The sequence below is a fragment of the Phoca vitulina genome, unplaced genomic scaffold (genome assembly GCF_004348235.1).
Source record: "Phoca vitulina isolate PV1807 unplaced genomic scaffold, GSC_HSeal_1.0 scaffold9, whole genome shotgun sequence".
Lineage (NCBI taxonomy): Eukaryota > Metazoa > Chordata > Mammalia > Carnivora > Phocidae > Phoca > Phoca vitulina.
In genome coordinates this window covers 16,465,091-16,487,075 of record NW_022589712.1, presented here as the reverse complement: position 1 = coordinate 16,487,075, position 21,985 = coordinate 16,465,091, and positions in this window count along the sequence as shown.

Genomic DNA, 21,985 nt, shown 5'->3' with positions numbered 1-21,985 from the left:
GCAGGCTCTTCCCAAGCTGGGAGAGCGAGGGAGGGAGACCTGGAGGGTAGGTTTCTAGCGGTGCTGTACTGAGAGTGCATCTACGACCGCGGCCCTCCGAGGCTGGGCGGGGTTTGTGTCTAAACCCGCTCGGCTTTATTAACACGGGAGACCTGCTCGGGTGTCAGGCCAAAGGGGAAGCTCAAATCTTGGTGACCTGAGTGTCTGCTTTAGAAAAGGGACTTGAACTGGGGAACCAATTCAGACAGTCCATTCCTTCACCTCCAACGTCCCCCGACACATTCGATTCCCCAGATGTACTTGGGTAGCACAAGGCGGGCAATGCTGTTGAAACAATCAAGTAGTCACATGCAGTCATATTTCCACAAACATAAGCGGAAATCTGAACACAGCCAATCATGAGGACCTGATGAGCTATCTCTATATAGCATGCAGAGAGGCCTTCAGCTTGGATCATGTAAGATCTAGTGAAGATGTATTTTATTTAATTAAATTTAGCAGATAACCTTTTCCTTTATTGAGATACGCTTGACATATAACATGTTAGTTTCAGGTGTACATAATGATTCAACACTTGTATATATTGTTGACGGATCACCACAATATCTGTCACCATACAGTTACAAAACTGAGCAGCAGTGTTTTGGTTTTTTTTTAAGATTTTATTTATTTATTTGAGAGAGAGAGAGAGCATGAGCCGGAGGGGCAGAGGGAGACTAAGAGAGAATCTCAAGCTGACTTTGCACTGAGCCCAGTGCCCAGCACCGGCTAGATCTCACACCTCACGCAGGTGGATCACATGACCTGGAGATCATGACGTCAGGGGAAACCAAGAGTGGGTGGCTCAGCCGACTGCGCCACCTAGGTGCCCCAGAGCAGTAGTGTTTTTTTGTTTGTTTTTAGTAGTGTTTTAAATGGCATAATAAGGTTTATGAAAATCCAGTCCAGTGGAGACCACACCCGAGAGTTGTAACTGCCTGCCAGTGGTTTCCGCTTTCTTTTAATTTCAGAGTCTCTATTGATTCGTTTTTCTGCTGATTATGTATCACATTTTCTTGCTTTTTGGCATGTCCAGAAGTTTTTTTGATTGGATGCATGAACATTGTAATTTGTACATGGTTCAATGTCGTTTTTAGGAGGGAAAGAGAAAATAATTGGATAGGAAAATAGCATATATATATATTATTTTAGAGCTTATATTTAGGAACCCATTGCTTTCAGATCTAGAATAGAGAAGGATAGAACTAGAAGGTAAAAATACAAAAGAAGAAAAAAGAAAAAAAGTCCAATATTTCTTGCTATTCCATGAAAAGGAAAATTGATAGAGTTCATGAGGTTGTGTATATGCATGACTCTGAAGCTGAAATACTGGCCTCTTAGCCCTATAGGGAGTGGCCCACTTTGGTTACAGGTTCTTCCACCTCTGAGATCTTCACCCCACACAACTGAAGCCACTTAAGGATGTCCTTGACAACATAAGGATTCCTTTCACCTTAGACCTCGGAGAGCTCCAGTAGGCTTATGATAAGGAGAAACTGTCACTGGTGATAAAAATGGATCCTGAAGGTAGCATTCAAATCTTCTAAATACTAGCTATGATAAAAATAATGATACGAAAAAAACCACGTATGATAATAATAGGATACAGCATTGATTAACAATTGTGTTGTTTTCAAAGTTTGCCAAGCGCTTTCAGGCACATGATTTCGTTTGGCCTTCACAGAGATTTTAAGATGGACACAGGACCCTCATTCCTGCCTTTGGGACAGTGGAAGGGAAGTCGGCACAGAGTGAGACCCAGCTCACATGTTCCCCATGGGGGAGATAATGAGGGTGAGTGGGAGGGACGGCGTTTCTCAGGAGCATTTATTTCCAATCCTGCCAGCACTGCTAAAGATCCCCCCTCTCTAACTTCACAACAGGGTCCTTTTGAGAAAAGTGGAGGGATGCCTGGGTGGCTCAGTGAGTTAAGCATCTGCCTTCAGCTCAGGTCATGATCCCGGGGTCCTGGGATTGAGCCCCGCATCGGGCTCCTTACTCAGCGGGGAGCCCGCTTCTCCCTCTCCCTCTGCCGCGCCCCCTGCTTGTGTTCCCTCTCTTGCTGTCTCTCTGTCTGTCAAATAAATAAATAAAATCTTTAAAAAAAATAGATAAGGAAGTGATCCTTCTGACTACGCTGGCTTCCTGCCCGGAGAGGGATTCCAAACTGCAAGCCTGGGAGGGGAACCCAAAGGGAGCCTGGCAGTCTCTCTGAGCAGAGAAAACAGAATTGAGAATCAGGGGGGCCAGGTGGCTAGAATCCACAGAACAGAGTACCAGAGGGGAGAGAGCTGTACAGAAAGAGTTCTGGAGGTCTGCTGAGGGTTCCCTCCATCGCCAAACCTTCACCGGAGTACTGGTCAAGTGCATGCGTGTGAGGAAACTATCCAAGGCCAGAGGAAGAACCACTGGAAAGAAGCAGGCAGAACAATTTCCCAGCTGCACAGGCCTGGGAATAGTTGATGTTCTGGGCAGCCTGAGTGGAGAAACCTGTAATTCCGGGGTGCAGTGGGAGGGAAGGATTACAAAGAAGTGCAAGGACACTTGAACTAGCAGGTGATAGATAGATGTTCCTGCTTTGACTGTGGTGATGTTTCACTGGTGCTTGCATATGTGAAAGCTCATCAGATTCTATATACTTTAAGTGGATATAGTTTATTGTCTTCAATTACACTTTATTTTTTTAAAAAGATTTTATTTATTTATTTGACAGTGAGAGAAAGAGCACAAGTAGGCAGAGCAGCAGATAGAGGAAGAGGGAGAAGCAGGCTCTCCGCGGATCAGGGAGCCCGATGTGTGGCTCCATCCCAGGACCCTGGGATCATGACCTGAGCCGAAGGCAGATGCTTAACCGACTGAGCCACCCAGGTGCCCCTTCAATTACACTTTAATAAAACCGTGACAAAACAGGTTTCATCGCATGGTGAATTAGGAGGGAGATTTGGGTTGATTATGATTTGTGATAGAGGAGATAAATCATTTATCTCCAAGTTCTAGTTTTTCTCCTTTCATTTCTATCAGAAATAAAATATCTTTGTTTTGAAAACCTAAACATCAAAACCTTATCGATGGACGAAGAATTTGCATGTGAGGATACATATGTCAGGACTGTGGGCTGAAAAGATGGAGATGCGTTACAGTTTTATAAGATCACTAAGGGTAAAGTCCAGCAAATTGGGATTTGCACATTGTAGGTCCATTCACTGAATGTTGGAACAAGATTGTCATCCTAGTGACCACCATAAATGCTTGACAGGCATTAAATAAGTTAAACTGGTGCATGCAAAGTACTTAGAATAGAATCTGACACATGGTAGATGCTCAATAAATGCTAGTTATTATTATTATTTCCGGTTCCACTTCTTAATTTTACAGGTACAAAAACTGGGGCTCACAGAAATGAAGGAGATTCCCCAGGATTAGAAGGTGTGTGACCCCCTGAAGCCTGAATCTCCTACAACCTACCAGCCAGCCAGGTGGTCATTATACTATGATTCATCTCTGTCCACACCACTTTAGATTAAGAGTCTCTTACAGTTTGTCTCCCTCTCTGGTTTCATCTTGTTTTATTTTTTCCTCTCTTCCCCTGTGATCCTCTGTTTTGTTTCTTAAATTCCACATATCAGTGAGATCATATGATAATTGTCTTTCTCTGATTGACTTATTTTGCTTAGCTGAATACCCTCTAGTTCCATCCACGTCATTGCAAATGGCAAGATTTCATTTTTTTGATGGCTGACTAATATTCCATTGCATATATATCACCACATCTTCTTTATCCATTCGTCTGTTGATGGACATCTGGCTCTTTCCATAGTTTGGCAATTGTGGACATTGCTGCTGTAAACATTGGGGTGCAGGTGCCCCTTCAGATCCCTACATTTGTATCTTTGGGGTAAATCCCCAGTAGTGCAATTGCTGGGTCGTAGGGTAGCTCTATTTTCAACTTTTTGAGGAACCTCCATACTGTTTCCCAGAGTCCAGCCCCCATCCTTACAGCGTGGCCTACAGTTCCCTCAGGTAGGCCTATGTCCAGGGTGGACCACTAGCAGAAAGAGGGTTTACCTGGGAAGGGATATTAGGGAGAACTTTTATCCTGAAATTCACAAATCCTTGAAATGGTTGATGAGCATGAAAAGATGTTGGGACAGTCATAGGGCATCAAATTCTCTCTGACTCTCTTGACACTCTGGAGCCACAACGGGCATGAAAGAACGGGCAAGACAGCTACTGTCAGATGCTAAGGAGCTCTGGAGAGCGGAGCCTTGCTTCCTGGCACTGGAATTGTCTTTGGACTAAAGAGGAAAAAGAGAAAAGTATTTAGGCTAGACTCTGCATCAGATTATCTTGGGTCTACCCCCTGCCTAATGTCTCCTGACTTAAGACACTTCCCATCAGCTCTTTTCTTCATCATTTAGTTTTGGCTAATCTCCTCTCTCTTCTGTCTCATCAGCAAAAGTAATGCCAAGAAATGCCAAAGACACCAAAGTAGGAAGTCAGGGGCACACAAAGCTGTCTTTGATCTCAGGTGCTGATCCTCTTCCCTCTGATGGGAAGACCTCCCTCTCTCCCTCTGGTCCTCCCTCCCTCTTACAGGAAGACCTGTGAGAGGCTGCAGTCCCAGCCGCAAAGGGGATTGATGAGCAGGGAGGCACTCCCCAAAGGTGGAGGAAGCAGGGAGGATACACTTATACTCCTTATCTCTAACACATGCTTTCCTGGGCCGGCCCTGCCTCCCACCTCCCCTAAGGCTCAGCTTGGGCAATGACGTTCACCAGCTGAACCCTGCCCTGTCCCTGTCCAGACCTGTAGCCCTTCAACAGCAGGTTCATGCAGGCAGAAACAAGCTGGCTGAGTTCAAAACCCCAAGTGTCCATGGAGGCCCATAAGCCCTCACTGCTGAAACCTAGTTTTTAAAATGGGTCTTCTGCCTTCCTCCCTGTTCACCAATCCCCTTCATGGCTGGGCATGCAGCCTAAACTCCAGCCTGCTGGGTTGAGGCAGGTAAGTTGTCCTCAGGCACATTCCACCAGGGGTTAAAGGCAGACCTGTGTACCTGCAGCTCTGTGCATGGCATCCCCTACCCTGGGAAGAGATCAGCTGGGCCCACCGTGCTACTGCCCTCACTCCAAGTCTCGGTATAAACGTACCCCGGGTTCTGTCTGCTACCGTACCATTCACAACACGAGCCCTTTCTGGACAGTGGCCCCTGTCTGACCACTTATATGTGCCCAGCATGTTTGGACACTATTATTCTGTAAGCTTACTTTTCATGCCAGGGCCCATACTTAAAACAGAGAAGGCTGAACATTAGTATTCTTTTGAACAGCTAAAGAGTTGAATCATTTTCCCATCAGTAACATTGCTCCTCGTTGAATTATGGAGTGGGTTATTTTTGTCATCAGAGTCTTAACTTTGGGAGCGCCTGGGTGGCTCAGTAGGTTAAATGTCTGCCTTCGGCTCAGGTCATGATCCCAGAGTCCTGGGATTGAGCCCCATGTCGGGCTCCGAGCTCAGTGCGGAGTCTGTTTCTCCGTCTGCCCTTCCTTCTGCCCCCTCTCTCTCTCTCTCTCTCTCTCACATACACACATGCTCTCTCTCTCTCAAATAAATAAATAAAATCTTAAAAAAAAAAAAGAATCTTAACTTTGGACTCCACAGAGAGCCCCAGGAACTGTGACTTTAACCCCAGAACTGCCAACTTTATCTAAATTGTTACATTTCAGTTTGTGAGGTCTGGGTGAACCTGGGGAGGACATTATAAGGATGAGGACATTATAAGGATGATGACAGCAATGGGACAAAGCAATAAATTTGTAAGGCTAGAGCAGTGATATAGATAAAGGACTAGTTAGTGGAGTCTGGTGCTGTCTGTCATGTAATAGTTCTCTCTGTCCATCTGTGTCTCTGTCTCTCACTGTATATGTATCTGATTCTATTCAGAAAAAATGTATAATGTATTTATAATTTAATTCACCATTGAGGATATTCCTGACAAGAGAACTACCAGTTTGTCAAGACATTAATGAAAACTGAAATATCTACTTAAAATTTTTTTTAAAACTTTTTTTGTTGAAATGTAATATTCTTATAAAGTGTATAAATCTTTAATGGTCAGCTTGATGTCTTTTTAAAGGTGAAATGCACCTTCATAATCACCTGTCAGATCCAGTTATAGATCATTTCCCAATCAGGATCCACTATTCTAACTTCTATTACCAAGGATCAGTTTTGTCTATTTTGAAATTTACATGAATAGAATCATAGAGTATATATTCTTCTGTGTCTGACATTTTCCTCTTAAATTCCTATCTATGGGAATCATTCATATTTTGTGTAGCAGCTTACTCCTTATTGATTACAATATAGTGTTTCATTTGTAAATATATCACATTATTATTTATCCTTGCAACTAGGGCATATTAATATGTAAACAGATAAGTTAATTCACATGTCACTTTGCCGTGTGGCCCTGTACCTTTGTGTTATGACATCTAGTCAGTCAGCATGATGGACCTATGGTTTCCGCATAGCAATAATTCATCTGCACAGGGAAGTGTGTGAGAACACATAAATATATCTCATTAAACCAAAATAAATATATCCCTAGTTCATTTTCCTCTCAACTGAATTTGTAAAAAATGCCAGGCGCCATTCCAGTTCCACCTGACACGGAGGGAAGTCTGATGCCAAGAGCGTCAGAGTAAAACCGACAGGCCTAACTGATCGTGAGCAAATGGATTACTTTTGCAAATTTAAAAAAATGACCAAGTCAACACATTGCAAGGGCCTGTTCAAGAGCCATAGGAGGAGCCAGTGCAAAGGGAGTGTTCTGAAGCTGAAGCCTCACTAGCTTCTTAGCAAACCCATCTGCGGTAGAAGATCATGGATTAGATTGGCAGCCAGATTGTCATCAATGTCTGTTCTTGCCACCAAGGGTTGGTTTAACATCATCACTTTTTCATGGTCTAGATAGAAACGCCAGATAATGGAACAGCTGTTACAACATTACAAAAATGGGTGAGCTACCTCATGCTATCCTCAGAGAGCATCAAAGGTCTAGGGGAACCCTGGGTTAGACTATGACAAGATAACACCCGTTCTCCACACGTAGGTCTGAGACCCTGCCCCACCTCAGCAGTAGATACTCGGGTCGCCCCTCCCCTCACTGCATTATTGTGCTGCCTGTACCAGCCTCCACCATCCCAACATCAGAGGAACCCCAGCCCTAGTGCAGAGTGTGGGGGCTCGACACCAAGAAAGGGCGTCATTTCTGCGTAGCGATGGATCAGTGGACAAGGGCTTGGGTGAGACCCATGGCTCACCTCTCCCAAGTCCTTAGCAGACAACGTCCTCCCCCACAGCCAGAGGCTAGCCTGCTACACACTTACCTGATTTGTTACAGATGCAGATGTAGATGCAGATGCAAATTAGGATGAAGCTGAAGATTGCTGTGATGATCCATAGAATTTTCAGGATGGATGAAGGCTGGTTGGCATCTGGAACATTTATTGATGATGCTAAAGTAAACAAAAAGTGAAAGCCCTGTCAATCCTAAAAAAATACCTTCCTGATGATTGCCAGATGGGATGCTTGCAGGGAGGGGGGGTGGTGGGGTGAAAAAGCTAAAGGGGTTTAAGAATCCACTTATCCTGATGAGCGCTGAGTAATGTATAGAATTGTTGAATCATTATATTGTACACGTGAAATTAATATGTTCTGTATGTTAATTATATTTCAATAAAAAATAATAAAATACCTTCCTGAGCACCCACTTTCCCCAGGCAGCCCATGTCACCCCCAAATTTATTGATTCATGATGTGGCAGCCACTCTATCAGATCCTGGGGTCTAAGGAGGAACGGGGGTCGTGCCCTGTCCTCATGGAGCTCATATTTCTACTGATGGAGACAGCTGATGTCCATCTGATTATCATACAGTTTGATGTGGTCACTGTGGGCAGAGCTTTTTGAGGGTGACAGAACTGGGGGTGCTTCATTCTGTCTGGGGGAGGTGGGAGGGCTTCCTTGGACGAGCCATTTGTGCTGGTTAAAGGATAAGTAAAACAGGAAGAAGAGAAGGCTGGAAGCACAATGTAGCTTGCAGATTTGGGGACCACCTAGCAGTCCAGGGTGACTGGATCGTTGGTTAGCAGGGAAAGGGGCCCCTGTGAGGAGGGAGGGGGATGGAAAGGAGCATGATGAGAGGGCCTATGGTGGTCAGTGCCTCTCCAGTCCACCAAGAACTCAGTCAGCTGACTGATTCATGAAATCTTCAATTGCACACACATACTCCTATCCACATGGGGAAGGAAGGCATTCGACCTTTAAAGAGAACTACTTGCAACCTCCTCACCCTGCTCAGTTACCTGGGGGCTCCAGCACTCTCTCCCGTGTTCTAAGAATTCCCTGAGCCAGTGACTGCAGTCTCCCACTGAGATCCTCCTGAAATAGTCTGCCAGTCCCTTGTTCTCCCACTCGTCCTCGAGGCCTCTGGCTCCAGGATTCATGACTGTCCAGGTGATGTTCATCGCGTCAAAGAGGAGGGCTGTGTGCCCGTTGATGTTGAAGCGCTAATGTCGAGCTAAGGTTGCTTTTCACCTCTAGCAAAGCATTAACGTTAAGGCAGTTGTGAGTTTGGGAAGGTCATACTCTGCTTGTCTCAAGTATTTGCCAATGGGCTGCAAGCTGTAAGGACATTTAATTTTGTCTACATTTCTTTTGCCTTTGTTCTCCTCATCAGCTATTCTCTCTTCACCTGCCTGCGGTGAACTCTAAGGGGATGGAGGAGCAAGGTCAAAGCAATAGATCTAGGTATTTCCTCCCTTTCGTTATCAAGTGCGGTCCCCTCCCCTGGGGGGCAACTGCCACCCCCCCCAGGTCTCAGTGATGAGGACAAAGCCAAGGCAAAGCACAAGCTGACACCCTGCAACCCCTTCCACCCCCAACACCTGGTAGGATCCGGCACTCTTGGCTGCCGTAAAGCTAAGGGAAGGAAAAACAAGTGGTTAACTTACAGAGATTACAGGCCTGCAGGACAGGCATCTCACTCAATTTACAAATGTCTTAGTGATTTACAAGAAAAAAGCATTCTTATCAATAACCTAACTTCCAGAAGGAAATGTAGGTAAAATTAAATATTCTTATAACCTGCAGCTCATTGACAAATAACTTACTGTTAACCCCTTTCTAGAGGGAAAAACAACCTTAACTTGACAATGGCAAGGCCTCCAGTACCTTGTAGGTCCTCTCTAGCATAGGAAAGTTCTTTTGAAAACCTCCCTTTTTCCTTACCCAAGTATATAATCAGCCACCCCTTCCACCCGCCCTGCAGCAGCTCTTTCTGCCCAAGGGTCCTGTCCTCGGGCTTTAATAAAACCACCATCTTGCACCAAAGTCTCAAGAATTCTTTCTTGGTCTTGGACTCCAGACTTCACCTACATTCCCAAACTTCATCATCAGGGTTGGTGGCTTCCAGGATGATGGGATTTCCTGCCCACTAGTTCCCTTTCTCACTCTCACTCCCCCAGGAGGCTATGGCGCAAGGACCGCCGCCAGGGCCAAAGCCGCGGCCGCAGTGGAGGCTGCAGCGCCCGTGCCCGCCGACAGGGCGCGCTGGTGGGCTAAGAACTCGGAAATTGCTACAAGACTCCCCCACCGGCGTGGTGGGTGTGATGTCACCGTGGGCGCCGTGGAACTTTCTAAAAGTTCCCTCTTGCGGGTTTTCGGTTTCCGCCGTTTTCTCTGGTTTTCTCTCTTGTTCCCTGAGAGCCCGAAAGCCCGGGGGCCAGCCCCAGGACACGGCGTCTCGCGGGGGTGTGGTGGGGGAGGGGTCCCGGGCGCTGGAAGACGGGGGAGGACCCCGGGGCCCCGAGCGGGGTGGGGGGGCCGCGCGCGGGGAGGGCGCCGGCCGGGCTCCTTCCTCCAGTCCAGCTCGGAGGGGCGGCCCACTCCCCCAACACCTCCCCGCCCCCCCAGTCGCCTCACTTCAGCTGCTCTGTTCCCCCCCCACACCCCGCATACACCCCCCTTCTATTCTCCTGACCTCCCCACCTCGCTAATCTCGCATTCTCCCCCACCCTCTCTCCACCCGATTTCCACGCTCTAATTCATACACAGGTGTAACCCCTACACAGTTCAAACCCCACGTTGGGCTTAGCCTAAGGTCAAAGTTCAGCCTGTAATCCTTTGGCCTTTGGGAACAGAGCAATTTGCTAGATGAATGGCTTCATTTCTAATTCTCATAGTATTTGATGAGTAAAATGCTTCCAGGGGAAATATCATCCAGCAATTCCTATCTTTATCTTGTATACATTTCTGTGTCTCAGGAGGCTAGGGCTTTTTATAAAAACACTGGCAAATCTGAGGCAGTTTTATTTTCCTATAGGTTCATATATTATGAAGTAATTGCTAGTCTTTCCTTTTTAAATTTTATTTACTTATTTATTTATGTACTTATTTATTTATTTATAAATCTGGTTTTTATGTAGGCTCCACACCCAACCCGGGGCTTGAACACACCACCCTGGGATCAAGAGTCAGATGCTCCACCAACTGAGCCAGCCAGGTGCCCCAACTGCGAGTCTTTCAAAGTGGGACCAGCCTGCTGTGGGGAACCTCTGGAAGTCACACACAAAGGTACAGAACCACAGTCTGCATTGCAATGTTTATCTGTCCTATGCTACCTGCTTGGAAATGTGGGTAGAAAAAGAGAAACATGGTTTGGAAAGTATGGAGCTGAGCCTAGTGCAATGGGAAATTATTTTAATCATCAGACAATTCTCTTTGCCCCTTTCGTCACAGCCTAAAGGTATGTGATTAGTTTTCTATTGCTGTGTGACAGACGACCACCAGCTCATCTGCTTTAAGGGCACTCAGTCAGTAGCTCACAGATCTGTAGGTCAGAAGTCTGGCATGACGAGGTTGGGTTCTCTGCTTGGGGTCCCACAAGGCTGTGATTAAGGTGTTGGTCGGGTACCAGGTGATTCTTAAAAGAAAAGAGTTGAGGGGCGCCTGGGTGGCTCAGTCTGTTAGGCGTCTGCCTTCGGCTCAGGTCATGATCCCAGGGTCCTGGGATTGAGCCCTGCATTGGGCTCCCTCCTCAGCAGGGGAATCTGCTTCTCCCTCTCCCTCTATCCCTGCTTGTGTGCTCTCTCTTGCTCGCTCACTCTCTCTCTAAAAAAATAAAAATAAAATAAAAGAGTTGAATAGGAGAAGCTTGCCAGTTTAGATGCTCCAAGAAGCCAAATTTGTGGCTTTCTTCACAAATCCATGTGAATGTATTCAGTGGGCATCTGGGGTTAGAAAAGCGCCCAGTCAGGTCAGCCCCCATCAGAAAGCTCTATTGTAGAAAAACTACAGTTCAGTAGGAACATGCAGCCTGCTCACAGGGGTCGATTTGCTTGTCCAGGCTGATAAGGTTGCAAAGGGGAAGGCAAGTCACTGCACGGCCTCAGAGGTGTTTTGGTGGAAGCATCTAAGGGCAGCCAAAGGGGTCAATTTTCTCACAGGTGTCCCCCTGAAAGACCTTAGAGTAGCCAGATCCAGCTGCTGATTTGATGTGCACTTGACAAGTCTTTGCCCCTCCATTTCTTCATCTGTGAAGTGGCATCATAGGAAGGATTGACTCTTGCCATAGGAGAGGAGACTGAAAGTCGACACCACACACAAACTTTGTCCCAAACTCTCACACCTCCCATCTGTTCTTCTAAGGGCCTGTTCATTTTTCCTAAAAATCATGTACTCACTCTCCCCTAAGAGGCCTATACCCTGCTCCCCTTTCTCTATTAAGATGGTATTTAAACAATCTAAACTGCCTCAGGAGTTATTTTTTTCCCTGGACCTCTCCTATGGGCACATGAGGTATACATATTAATAAACTTACGTTTCTTTCTTTCTTTTTTTTTTTTAAGATTTTATTTATTTATTTGACAGAGAGAGACACAGTGAGAGAGGGAACACAAGCAGGGGGCGTGGGAGAGGGAGAAGCAGGCTTCCCGCGGAGCAGGGAGCCCGATGCGGGGCTCGATCCCAGGACCCTGGGATCATGACCTGAGCTGAAGGCAGACGCTTAACGACTGAGCCACCCAGGCGCCCCTAAACTTACGTGTCTTAGTACAGGGGGCTCAGCCAAGAACTCAGAAAGGTAGAGGTAAAATTATTTTTTCTCCCCTGCAGTACTAATATTAAAAAAAAACCCTTTCTTTCCCAAGCTGAGGGTTTATCTGGCTTGTGCTGTGGTGGCCGTGAGAACATGGCCCTCAGATTTTCAACCACAGGGCGCTCACTTGACCACACGCTCTGGGCCAAGCTCTGAAGTCCGTTGCTGTGGATGTGCCAAGGCTGCTCTCCCTATCGCTGCTCCCAGCCAGTGACCGAGCCCGACAGAGTACTAAGTCAGGCCTCTTCCTGGGAGACACGGGACTCCTCTGATGGCCCACTTTTACTTAAGGACTCTCCTGAGACCTTGTGGTACCTTCCCTAGACTAGATGGCAGTGCAGGATGCCACCACCCAAACTCTGCCCCTCCTTCACTTGGGGTCCGAACTGCATTGATCTGAATGGTCTCCCAGAACCCCCAGGCTTCCGCCTTTTTTCTCACAGGGGCTTCCCGCATTGAAATCCCTGCACGTTAATCCCATCTTGGTTTCTGCTTCTCAGGACTGACCATCTGATGGATTTATTGGCTGAAATTCTATTTCATTATGTTTCATGTTCTGATAACAACTAACTCCACATTTCCTCTAATACATCAAAAGTGATATACTGTGTTACTTGGTCATTTGGGCTCTTAAATTCTTCTGTAAATTCAGCCCGTTGAATTCTTTTTCATTCTATGTAAGTAATTCGGGTAATGCTGTAAAATAACATGTTTTTTTCGGTCATAGCTCTCGAAAATAGAAATTGCATGAAAATGTTATTCACTTGTCAAGTCTTGAAAAATTTCACATCTTTAGGGTAATTCTGATGCTTTGTTTCAGTTGGCACAGGAATCCATAAAAAAGTAGAAAGCACCGACTCTGATCTGCCGGTAAAACTATCAATAAACCAAAGTTAAAGCTTCTTTTGTAGACCCACTCTTGAGTAAATTTCTCAGTCCGCACGGAAGATGGTCCTGAGCTTCCTGCTTCTCAAGAGCACCACGACATCCTTGAAGTGGATTCTGTCAATGTCATAGCAGCTGAATAGCTCCTCACAGTCCCCAGGCCCACAGGTCCACAGGCTCTCATGGGTGCTAGGGTCCCACCTGAAGGGCCAGCCCGATCTTTTGATGTAATATAATAGGATATTGATTTACAACGCCAACTAACAAGTAGCTTTGCAAAACCAAAATCGAATCAAAAACTAATCAAGTCTCTGGATTTAACAGCTGGTTTATAGAAAATATTGTCAGCAGAACAATATAAACAGGCACAGGGATGCAATCAGCCAAGTCCAAGATATGAAAGTTCTATAGGACAATCTTGTTTCTTCAATACATTAAGTACAAGGAGAAAAATAAGAAGGTGGAGCATAAAAATGAAAGCAGGCTGTCCAGGTCTGGACTGAGTCATGAGCATGGACTCGTAGCAAAGAGAGTGAGCACTGCTGAGGGAAACAGGTGGGGGCTGGATGGGGAGAAAAGATCCTTTTAAGTCCCCCAGTCTCCGTGACACCACAAGGAAGCCTCTGAAGGGCTGGGCCGTGAGAGGGAGGAGACTCCCTTCTCCATCCCTCCATCCTCAGCTCCTGAATCCAAACCTGATCTCCCCTCCAGCTGTCTGAGGTTCAGGGAGAATGGCAAATTCTCTAGACTGCTGAGTGTGTCCACTGCTGCTGGGTACATTCATTTGACAAGCATTTTGGGGAGCAGCTACTATGAGCAGAGTGTGGGGCTGGGTAGAGGGCAAGCTGCAACAGTACAAGACAGTTTCTACCCTCCAGGCCCTTACAGCCTACCCAGATCCCCAGGATGGTTAGCAGAAAGTGAACAGGCAAACCTTCTGGGCATGTGGTTGATGAATACCGACTGTGGGCTGGTCAGAGGCGGTCTGTGAAGAAGGCAGGACTTAGCAACGGGGGGGTGAAGAGCAGGAGGCTTCAGAGGAGGAGTCCTAAATGAAGGCTCTGCTTTCCGGAATGTCCAGAGAATGAGGGGAGCAGTGCGAGGAAGGATTGCCACTTTGGGGTGATAAGAGTCGAAAGTAGAGCGTAGGCTGTGCTCTCCAGGACCTGAGTGGTCACCGCTCTGGGAATCCAAGCCCCACTAAGACACACGTGGAAGACAGACAGACAAACACACCTGAACAAAGAAAGAGGCAAAGCCCTAAGCATCTGGTTCACCAGATTTAGAAAAGGATGAAAAGGTCCTGTCTGTCTTCCTTCACCAACACAGGAACTTTCACTCCAGGACTGACAGGACACAGCGCTGCAGGACGATGATGAATTCAGTGAGAGAGAAGAGACTGTGCCTTCCAAGAAGCATCCCACAGCAATGCTTGCAAGCCAAAGCCATAGCAGGGATGTTATCCAGGCGCACCTGGGTGCCTCAGAGGGTTAAGCATCTGACTGTGAGTATCAGCTCAGGCCTTGATCTCAGAGTTGTGAGCTCCAGCCCTTCATTAGGGGCCTACTTAAAAAAAAAAACAAAACAGGAATATTAAAAAAAAAAAAAGAATATTAGCTTCTAGGGGTCAGAGGGAGGCAGTGTGTGAGGCCAGGCCTGAAGCCATTTCCTACTCTTGACCTTCGAGGTTTTGCTCCTCTTTGAGGGGTGAGACCCCCAGCAGCAGCAGAAACAGGAGGAAAAGGGGGGATTCTGGGCTTGGGACTCATCCCCGTCATGTTTCGGAGTAGCACAGCTTGTGTGGACTTCTGTGGTGACACCAGGGACTGGGAATTTAACAGTTCCGGAGGGCAGAGGCACTCCCCCTGGAGTGGTCACATGCAGGCTGTTGAAATGTTTCTGGGCAGTTTGGGACTCCGGGATTGTCTGTTGGCCTACAGGATAGGATGCAAGGGCCCTGAACCTTTCTCCACGGCGTTCTCAACTGCCAAGGAAGCAAATGCAGATTGAAAAGTCGGCAGGAACACAAAGAAAATTCATCCTTGCTCACCCATTTTTCTCTTCTGTTCTTACTCACCAAGGGCAACCTCTTTCTCCAATTTGGCGTATAGCCGACCAAACTTGGTTTTCCATTTTAGTACTTGCATAGAGGGCTATCCTGCTATTCAGCACCTTGGTTCACTCACCAGTGAATCATGGATCTTCTTCCCGGTCCCACACATGTCTACTTCATCTTTTTTTAACAGTTGCATAGAATTTCCTATGGTCTGCACGTAACGCTTTGAAAATACTTTCTTAAGGAGACTGATTGCCTTTCTACCTGCCTTTATCAATCTAATTCATTGGAGAAAACCCTGGTATGTAATGAGTCCGTTCTATGTACTGAATAACTGCTAGGCATCTATGCATCGGGCTCTGTGTCCTCTGTGGGAGCATGGAAGAAATAGTCACTGAAGTCACTTCCTGTGATCTGTGGTTCAGATGAGGAACTGCAGTTGGCACAGAGGCCTGGGCCACATTGAATGAGGAGGTTAGAGGGTCAGCAAGGGCTGCCACTATTTCCCTGCCTACCCAGTTCCCTGTTCTCAGCTCTGCCACACTTTCTAGTGGATATTTATTAAATACACGTATATTCAGTAAATGTCCCTTTTCTAGTATTAATGAAAAGGGTATCAGTCCAGGATCATCCATAGAGGCTAAAACCATGGGCTGAAAGGTTTTTGGGGAACAGGATATTCACATAGAGAATAAATTTCAACCCATATTTTTAAAAGAAGATTTCTTCATTTATTTCAGAGCGAGAGCATGCGCGTGCATGAGTGGGGGGAGGGAAGAGGGAGAGAAGCAGACTCCCCGCTGAGCACAGAGCCTGACTCGGGTCTCCATCCCAGGACCTGAGCCAAAACCAAGAGTCAGAGGCTAAACCGACTGAGCCACCCAGGTGCCCCTCCACCCACATGTTTCACATGCAAATGTCATACAAATAAACTCACCTTTTATCACCATCATCATCATCATTTGCTAGCCTATGTATCTGTTGACATTCTGGAGACTGGCTTGGGACTAACTCACCTGACTTCCTTTTATCCTGGCTGAAGAAAACTTCTACCTCCTCATGCATGCTCCTGTGAGGTTACCATTATCTGTATTTTAAGCTCTCAGTTCAATGGCGGCCATGACCAAGATGGCCTTAATGTTCTAGTTCCCAGCTGGACTAATCTTAAAATAATCTCCTTCCTGGCTCCAGGCTCCTGATCTCCCTTTTCTTAGAACATTTTATTTAATTTTATTTTTTATTTTTACTTTTTAAGTAGGCGCCATGCCCAGCGTGGAGCCCAATGTGGGGGCTTGAACTCATGACCCTGAGATCAAGACCTGAGCTGCAATCAGGAGTCAGATGCTTAGCTTAACCGACTGAACCACCCAGGAGCCCCTAGAACACTTTTTTTTTAAACTTGTAATTGTAAATTCTTTCTCCTCTTACCAGCCTTGTAGCCCATGAGTATCTTTCTCAAGGCCCTGGGAGCAATCTCTTTCAAATGTGAACATCAAAGGAGATAGGGTCCTCACCTCCTGGTCTCTGTAGGAGGAAAGGAGCCTATGTTTGACAAGAAGACCATCAACTGGGAGGCTAAAGCAATAGAAACGTTTTCTTTCTTTCTTTCTTTTTTTTTTTTGAAAGAAGTAGCATGATTTTATTGAAATGTTTTAGTACAGTGTTGGACGATCTTAAAATCCTATATTCTAAACCAATACAAACACTGCAAATGATACATTCCTGAATCTAGTGGACATCTAAACAAAGGCAAGTTCTAATAGGAGTATCTGCAAGTTGATTAACACACTTTCAGTTGGAGGGTGAGCAGCTGTGGTGTATGTGTATTTCTGTGGCTCCCCCTGTCCGTCTAGATAACACGTGAGTCCAGCCCCCATTCAGCAGAGTTGGACCGAACCGAGACATTTGGTGGTTTTGCTTAATGTTTGCCCACGAGTAACAAGGGCTATGCAAGTTTTGGGATCGGGCTGCTCCTGAGGCCACCTTCATCTTTCTTGAACTGAAACCATCAAATAGTTGAGGTCTACATTGCCACTGTGTATGGCCAAGTCTAATCAAGTTAGTTAAGATATCAGAACTACTTGAAAACAAAAAGTGAGGCTAAAAGAAACAATCAGTTGTTAATTCAATAATGATAACGCAAATTTTTATCTGAGGATTATTTTGAAACTAGCTCTCTAGCTTAGACTCAATCTTAAGAGGAAATTATTATGTTTAAATCAATTTTTTTCAGTCATGTCAGCGTGTCCACGCTTGTATGCCGAGGCTGTCTACCTGTGCATGGTCGTAGCTACATTTTCATTGGTCTACGCATAGAAATTCCAAGAAATAGATATCTCTCATTTATCAAAACTAAAAATTACATACATCTAAGTAGGCTCTTTACATTATCAAGTCAACTCTTCCTAGAGTCAATCCATATTGCATAGCTGACTCTACCAGGCTAGAATACCATTGTTTTTCTCAAAAACCACTTTAAGGAACAGGGAAATGCTAGTCTCTGCAATGACCAAAACAAACATTTTCTCCCAGTTCTAGAGATTGGAAGTCCATGATCAAGATGCTGGCAGTTTGGTTTTCCTGAGACATCTCTCCTTTGGCTCCCATATGGCTGCCTTCTTGCTGTGTCCTCACATGACCTTTCCTCTGTGTGCACCCACTTCTGATGTCCCTTACCCTTCTTAGAAGGCACCAGTCCTATTGGATCAGGACCCCATCCTTATGACCTCATTCATCCTTAATTACCCCCTTAATGGCCCTGTCTCCAAATACAGTTACCCTGGGGGTTAGGGCTTCCACCTATGACTTTTGGGGGGACACAGTGGATTCCATAACAGAGACTAACTTTGATGGGAGCCACTTAGTGAACACAGGTGGTCTAATTACAGAGAACAACATTTGCAAACTCAGGAAATAACTCCATGTGCTCAACACATCCTGTTGATCAACCTCCAGGACTTTCCCACTAGTGTTCCCACCTCTTAAACAACTCCCGCCCTTTGTTTCAGTGGAGTGGAGTTCAGGCTGAGTTCTGGCCTCCCTCCCCTATTACAATAGCCTTCAATAAAATCTTCCTGGCCTGTTCAATGTTGTCTTATGCACTTTTTGCTTTGACAATTGGTATGTACAGATGTAGATGGGTTCTCTTTCCTATTAACATCCATGATAAGTTTCTACATTTCAAAACCATCCTTCTAGGGGCACCTGGGTGGCTCAGTTGGTTAAGTGACTGCCTTTGGCTCAGGTCATGATCCCAGGGTCCTGGGATCGAGTCCCGCATCGGGCTCCCTGCTCAGCGGGGAGCCTGCTTCTCCCTCTACCTTTGCCTGCCACGCCGCCTGCTTGTGCTCTCTCTCTCTGTCAAATAAATAAATAAAATCTTTAAAAAAAACACAAAAAACCATCCTTCTAAAAGTTACCCTGTTTGTTATGGGTGTCTATGCTTTTATTTAGCAAAAATTACCTTGTTTCTTCAGAGCTCTAAGGGAATTATGTTGGTGCCAGAGTAATTTTAGGAGTATGTTTTGTTATTGCTTTCCCCCCAACATTTGTAAGATAATTTGTAAACATACAGAGAAATTGATAGAATTTTATAGTGAACGCCAATATACTGATCACCTAAGATTCTACAGTTAACATTGCACTCTACATGCTTTATCACAGATTATCCACCTGTTCATTCTTCCCTTCTTTCATCAAGGTATCCTATTTTTGATGCATCTCAAAGTGGAAGACATTACAAAGTGTGTCCCAAATGCTTCAGCATGCATGTCAATAACTAAAGTTCTTGTCTGCCTTTGAATGTGACCAAAAGGAATTGGTGAGCCTTATGGTAACCAGGTTATTATAAATCATTAATATCAACAATTAACTACAACATATTCATCCTTAATAAAATATTAGTTAATGCTAGTATAATGCTTTCAAAGTTTACTGAGCTCTTTCTAATTTGATCTTCACAGTGTTTCCGTGTAGACACAATCCCCTCTTGCTGGCTTCTGAGATTATGGGAGGGAAGTTGTGTGGAGCAAGGCCAGGTTTCTGTGCCCCACAGAGGAGGGGAAAGTTAAGCCAGTGGAGGACAGCACATCAACACATTTGCATTATATACCTAGGCCTTCCAGTACAGCCTGCTTGCTGGTTCCCACCCTGGTGTTCATCTTTGTACTGACTCCTGCTCATCCCTTTGTCTAGATTATTTTTTCTGTCTGAACAAGTGGTAAAATTCCTCTAGGGCTCAGAGAATGTCATCTGAGTTTCCCCAACCATTTCTGATGGAATTAATTTCCTCTCTTCTATGTTCTAAAAGTTCTGGCTGCTGTAAGAATACCATCCAGTGTTCTAGGTGGGTGTACATCTATCTGGCTCTCACACTCGGTTGATTAGTTCTTTTAGAAAAGGGAACATTCTTGTTAGCCTTGACTCTCTAGGAGAAGAACTTAAACATCCTAGATGTTCAGTGAAGGTTTAAGGAATTGATGTATTGAATTACTTTGGACGTAGCAGGTGCTGAGGACAGCATCTCCTTGAAGTGTTAGGGACTTGACAAAAGCATTCACTGTATGTCTCTCAGGCCTACAATCCATGGCCCTAACCACGCCTCCATTCGCCTAAGCCCCCCAACCCCCACCCTTCCTCACTGAGTCTCTTGATCTATAACTAACAAGGTATATAAGAGCTCCTGCTCTTTCCTCAGAAATTTCATGTCTCGGACAACCTTGGCTCTGAAGGGGAGAGAAGAGCCCTAGTAGTTCACTTCTCCTTGGAGGCCCTACTGGCAGCTTCCTCAAATGCCATGAGGCTCCTCTGACAGTTTCTTCAAAGCTCTGCAGGCTTTCCCTGACTCCTATGTCACTGTGCTCCCAGAGTCCACCTACTGCTCCTTTGCAAAGCCACCCACACAGTTTTTCCACTTCCAAGTACACAAATCTCTGATGTGATGCTGAATTGCATTGAAACAGTGAATTGTGGTCTTCTCTAACTCTGAAAGTGGGGGAAGGTCTGAGGGGTGCAGAGACTGGGGAGAGCCTAGCCCCAACTGGAGTTTCCCTAGGCCCTTCAACAAACACAGGATTCTCTCCTGAAGACCTGAGGATGATGCAAAGACCAGAGAGCTCAACTCAGCTCAGCAATAATCAAAACAATGGGCAGACATTGTTTCACTTTCTCTTTCTCTCCTGGACCCAGGGAGCTAGCTGTCTCTTAGCTGGGACCCTGGGCATTGCGAGCTCTTAGAGTGACTATTGAAGGCCCTCTCTTTTGATCCCCTATATTATCCTACTGGTTCAGGGTACATGGAAAAATTATTTCCTTATATTAATTCTATTATATTATGTTATATTTCTTTGTATCTGTTGTTGCTTAACAGATCTCCCCAAAAGTTAGTGGCTTAGAACACCAATAACCATTTATTATCTTACATAGTTTCTGTGGGTCAAGAATTCAGGAGCAGGAGAGCTGGCAGGTTCTGGCTCAGATCTCCCATGAGGCTGCAGTCAAAGGTTAACTGAGGTTGTCCTCATCAGAAGGTTTGACTGGGGCTATAGGTAGGGATATAGGGCATATAGGTTTGACTGGTGCTTCTAAGCTGGATCTCTCCTATGGCTGTTGGCAGGAGATCTCAGCTTCTCATCACAAGGAATTCTCCATAGGGCTACTTGAGTAAAATGACAGTTGGGGGGGTCCCTGGGTGGCTCAGTCAGTTAAACGTCTGCCATAGGCTCAGGCCAGGATTCCAGGAGCCCTTGTCGGGCTCCCTGTTCAGCAGGGAGTCTGCTTCTCCTTCTCCCTCTGCCCCTTCCCCTGTTGGTGCTCTCTCACTCTCTCTCTCAAATAAACAAAATCTTTTAAAACAAAAAACAAAAAACGAGACATGACAGTTGGCTTTCCCCAGAGTGAGGGAACCAAGAGAGAAAGGTGGAAACATCAATGTCTTTTGTGATGTGGACTTGAAAGTCATGTTTTAGTATTTCCATTATATCCTGAAAGTTGCACGCATCATCCCTGTTCAGTGTGACCGGAGATTACACAAGGGCATGAATACCAGGAGGCCAGAATCACTGAGAGCCATTTTGTAGGTAGGCTGCCACCATTCCTTTACTTGGGTCATCCTTGTCTTCACAGGACTGGCCCTGTGGGCAGAGGGGGACAGTACACAACAAGAGCGGGAAGTCAGAATCCAGATGGAATGCCTAAAACAGGAGTCATTTGGATTGGCATTGGGATTGAGGAAAACATAAGGAAATATTTTTTCCATGTACACGGAACCAGTAAGATAATACAGAGGATTAACAGAGAGTGCCTTCAATAGTCACTCCAAGAGCTGGCAATGGCCAGGGTCCCAGCTAAGAGACAGCTCCCTATGGTCCAGGAGAGAAAGAAAGTGAAACAATGGCTGCCCATTGTTTTGATATTACTGAGCTGAGTTGAGCCCTCTGGTCTTTGCATCATCCTCAGGTCTTCAGGAGAGAATCCTGTGTTTGTTGAAGGGCCTAGGGAAACTCCAGCTGGGGCTAGGCTCTCCCCAGTCTCTGCACCCCTCGGACCTTCCCCCACTTTCAGAGTTAGAGAAGACCACAATTCACTGTTTCAATGCAATTCAATATCACAATTGTCTCCTCGTGGCAACCAGTGTAATTGGCCCTGTATTTTGTTCCAAAACAAAACAAATCACCTTAAAGGAATGAATACATTTACTTTGTTTTAGTAGGATGTACTTTGTTCTCAAAAACCTAAAGGAACTAATATTTCTACTGAGGGAGACAGACAGTACAACTTGTTAGACCACACTGGTCAGAGATTTTAAAACACTAGAGAAGGCATGCTTGATTCTCTCCAGGAGGGTAGT